Source organism: Triticum aestivum, chromosome 7A (genome assembly GCF_018294505.1).
Source record: "Triticum aestivum cultivar Chinese Spring chromosome 7A, IWGSC CS RefSeq v2.1, whole genome shotgun sequence".
In the NCBI taxonomy this organism is placed as follows: domain Eukaryota; kingdom Viridiplantae; phylum Streptophyta; class Magnoliopsida; order Poales; family Poaceae; genus Triticum; species Triticum aestivum.
The window spans coordinates 482498998-482504053 of NC_057812.1; positions in this window are offsets into that span (position 1 = coordinate 482498998).

Here is a 5056-nt window from a genome sequence, read left to right on the forward strand (position 1 = left end):
TCGGATTTCGGGTTCCAGCAAAACCCTTGAGGTTCGAACTCTGGGGTCCGCACGAAGATCTCTCCTCCGCCTAGCTCATGCTCTCACCACAATCTCAAAGACCATCATGTCAAACTCGCAGAATAAAGGACACAAGGTTTATACTGGTTCGGGCCACCAATGTGGTGTAATACCCTACTCCAGTGTGGTGTGGTGGATTGCCTCTTGGGCTGAGGATGAGCAAGTACAAGGGAAGAACAGCCTCTCCTGAGGAGAGGTGTTCTTGGGCTCGATGAGCTTGTGTGGTTGAGGATGAAATGGATCTGATACAAGGTGAGTTGCCTCCTACTGTGGTGGCTAGTCCTATTTATAGAGGCCTTGGTCCTCTTCCCAAATGTTGGTGGGAAGTGTCGGTGTCAAAACCGGCGGATCTCGGGTAGTGGGTCCCGAACTGTGCGTCTAGGATCGATGGTAAGAGGAGACGGGGGACATGATGTTTACCCAGGTTCGGGCCCTCTCCATGGATGTAAAACCCTACGTCCTGCTTGATTGATATTGATGAATATGAGTGTTACAAGAGTGGATCTACCACGAGATCGTAATGGCTAAACCCTAGAAGTCTAGCCTATGTGGGTATGGTAATGAGTATATGTGGTGTCCTTTCTGGACCACCCCCTTCGGTTTATATAGACACCGAGGAGATCTAGGGTTTACATGGAGTCAGTTACATAAGAAGGAATCTTCGATCGCCAAGCTTGCCTTCCACGCCAAGTAGAGTCCAATCCGGACACAGTACAATCTTCGACCTTCATGTCTTCACAACCCTTCAGTCCGGCCCAAAGGATAATAGGACGGACGCCCGAGGACCCCTTAATCCAGGACTGCCTCAGTAGCCCCTGAACCTGGCTTTCAATGACGAGGAGTCCGGCGTGCAGATTGTCTTCTGAATTGCAAGGCAGGTTCCCCTTTTCTCCGAACTCCAAGATAGCCTTCAGATGCAATGATAGTATCCTGACCTGTTACGCACACCATACACAACCGTAGAGAGAATATAATATTTACATGAATCTAATCTGTTGACAACTTTTTCCCAACACGACATCACGTCTGTCCGGTTATAATTTCGAACCGTTTTTCTTCTGCTGTCCCATGCTTCGAGACGCGGTTGCTGTTGGCACGTCTTGTCGAAACAGAGATCGTGCCCCCCTTATTGCGGGATTCTCATCAATGAGGGCATGGGTGACCCAACCATGCAGTTTTGCACGACTCTTGGGAATAGGCGAGTTCAAGGCGAGTGGGTAGGCTCTTGATATTCACGACCTTTATAAGGGGATAAGGACACTGAGGGAGTCCTGGACTAAGGAGTCCTCGGGCGTCCAGCCTATTATCCGTGGGCCGGACTGATGGGCTGTGAAGACACGAAGACCGAAGACTATACCCGTGTCCGGATTGGACTCTACTTGGCGTGGAAGGTAAGCTAGGCGACTGATTATGAAGATTCCCTCTTATGTAATGGACCTCGTGTAACCCTAGATCTCTCTGGTGTCTATATAAACCGGAGAGCATAGTCCGGATAGGACAGATTCATTACCATATACTCATGGGCTAGACTTCTAGGGTTTGGCCATTACGATCTCGTGGTAGATCAAATCTTGTAACACTCATACTCATCAAGATCAATCAAGCGGGAAGTAGGGTATTACCTCCATAGAGAGGGCCCAAACCTGGGTAAACAACGTGTCCCCCGTCTCCTATTACCATCGATCCTAGATGCACAGTTCGGGACCCCCTACCCGAGATCCGCCGGTTTTGACACCGACATTGGCGCTTTCATTGAGAGTTCCACTGTGCCGTCGACGAAAGGATTCGATGGCCCCTTCGATCGTCAGTAATGACGCCGTCCAGGGAGAAACCTTCCTCCCCGGACAAATCTTTGTATTCGGCGGCTTTGTACTACGGGCCAACTCTGTTGGCCGTCTGGAGCAGGCCGATAGCTACGCCCTTGGCCATCAGGAGATTTGGAAGCTTGAACTGCATCACGGATATCCGTGGAGACTTGATCTTCGATGGATTTGAGTCCGCGACGATCACTCCCCTTCTCTCCGATGAACATGACTTAAATCTGTCAATGGAGCACACCCAGGAGATGGATCCTGCTGCTGCAACGGCCTCACTACCGACGCAGATTATCCCCTCTAAGGCCATAAAGTCCGCGGCGTTGGAGCCGCACATGGACTCGACATCCTACAATGCTTGCGTCGACGGAACTCCGGACTGGTCTCCGGCTACACGTTCTGGATTAAGTGCGCCTGCGGACACCGAGCTAGATCGGTTATTGATTTTCGAATTTAGCACCGCAGACATCTTCCAGCATTTGCCTTTCGGTGACATACTAAATTCTTTGAAGAACTTGTCCTTGGAGGAAGACTCATAGCCGAACTATGTTCGGTTCAAGCTAGAGACGGACGGCAAGGAATTTTGCTTCCTACCCGCCACCCACTTCATAGCCACCATCAATGACTTGACCGACGTGCTTGGCTATGGCTCCGAAGACATCGACGGTATGGACGACGATGCCGACAGGGAGCAAGGCCAAGACCCGCCATTCACTGGGCGTTGGACAGCCACCTCTTCATACGAGGTGTACATGGTTGATACACCTAAAGGATCTGGCGACGACAAAGAAGAGCCGGATAAGAACAAACCATCTGAGACGCAGTCCAAGCACCGGCGCCCCAAACGCCATTCTAAGCCTCGTCGCTCAAAGGATGGCAACACTGACATCGGAGAAAATAGTACTCCGGGCGACGCTGAAAACAACGAAGACCCTGTCGGCCCTGCATCCGAACAAGAGGAACATGACAACAGACAAGACAATCCCAATGAACAGGCCATAGAAGATAACTCGGAGGACAATAGTTACCATCCACCCTCCGAAGAGGAGACAAGCCTCAACAACAAAGACTTCATCATGCCGGGAGACCATCTAGAGCAGGAGTGTTTTAAACTCCAGCTCATAGACAGAGCAAGGAGCCTGAAAAAGAAACAACAACATCTTCAAGCTGAACAAGACCTGCTCGTCGACAGATGGACCGACGTCCTGACAGCCGAAGAATACAACCTCAAGCACCCAGCCAAGAGCTACCCTAAACACAAACTGCTACCTCAATTTGATGAGGAGGCACCGGAACACACATCTCCCTCGCGTAATGCGGAACGACCACCGCGTGGTTGAGACAGGACGGCCGACCAGCCACCCCGCGGCCGGGACAAAGCGGCAACTCAGGCCGAAAAGCAGCCTGCCCCACCTCCTCGCAAAAATAGAGACGGAAGAGTTTGGGGTCACACATACGACCTCCGCAAATCCTGGACGATAGAACAAGACACACAAGATCGATCTATGGATCACGAGGACGTGCCTCGAGGCACGAGGAGGGCTACTTATACGGACGTGATAAATCTAACCATGCCCGAGCCGAACACCGCAGACGGACTCCATCGGAACTACGCCACGACGCTGCCCGATATAGAGGCGCCGCACACCCTCTCTGCTTTACAGATGAAGTACTGGACTACGAATTCCCCGAGGGGTTCAAGCCCGTCAATATGGAATCATACGACGGCACAACTGATCCCGCAGTATGGATCGAGGACTTTATCCTCCACATCCACATGGCTAGAGGAGATGATCTCCACGCCATTAAATACCTCCCACTAAAGCTCAAAGGGCCAGCTCGGCACTGGCTTAACATCCTGCCTGAAAATTCTATCGGCAGCTGGGAGGACTTGGAGGAAGCTTTCCTAGACAACTTCCAAGGAACCTATGTCCGGCCACCAGACGCCGATGACTTAAGCCATATAGTTCAACAACCTGGAGAATCAGCCTAAAAATTCTAGACTAGATTCCTAACCAAAAAGAACCAGATAGTTGACTGTCCGGACCCCGAGGCCTTAGCAGCCTTCAAACATAGAATCTGTGACGAATGGCTAGCACGCCACCTCGGCCAATAAAAGCCGAAGTCCATGGCAGCCCTCACGGCACTCATGACCCGCTTTTTCGTAGGAGAGGACAGTTGGCTGGCCCGTAGTAAGAACACCGCCAGCGAGACAGGCCCCTCTAAGGCCAAAAATAGCACTGGCAAGCTCCGGCGCAATAGGCACAAACGCCGAAGAAATGATGACAACACCGATGACACCACAGTTAACGCCAGATTCAATGGCTCCAAGTCCGGCCAACAGAAGAGGCCCTACAAAAGAAACAATGAAGGACCTCCCAGCCTAGACCGCATACTCGACTGTCCGTGCCAAATACACGGCACCCCGGATAAGCAAGCCAATCATACCAATAGGGATTGTTGGGTTTTCAAGCAGGCTGGCAAGTTGAATGCCGAAAACAAAGAAAAGGGATCACAAAGTGAGGACGAGGTCGAAGAGCCCCGGTAGCCGAACACTGGAGGGCAGAAGAAATTTCCCCCTTAGGTCAAAACAGTGAACATGATATACACTACACCACATCCCCAAAAGGGAGCGCAAGCGAGCACTCAGGGACGTCTACGTGGTAGAGCTAGTCGCCTAAAGTTCAATCCGTGGTCGTCATTCCCGATCACCTTCAATCGATGAGACCACCCAACTAGCATCCGCCATGGCGGTTCAGCCGCACTAGTCCTAGACCCCATTATTGACGGGTTCCACCTAACACGAGTCCTGATGGACGGCGGTAGAAGCCTTAACCTTCTCTATCAAGACACGGTGCGGGCATTGACCCCTCACAATCCAGGCGTCGAGGCCCGCTGTACGGGCTCAATCACGCTGGAAGTGGTCTTCGGCTCTCCGGACAATTTCCGAAGCGAGGAGTTAATCTTCGACATCGTCCCATTCCGCAGCGGCTACCATGCACTGCTCAGACGAACATCGTTTTCTAGATTCAACGCAATGCCACACTACGCTTATCTCAAGCTCCAGATGCCCGGCCCACGCAGCATCATAACAGTCAATGGCAACACGGAATGCTCCCTCCGAACAGAGGAGAACACTGCCGCCCTAGCAGCAGAGGTACAGAGCGGCCTTCTCAAACAGC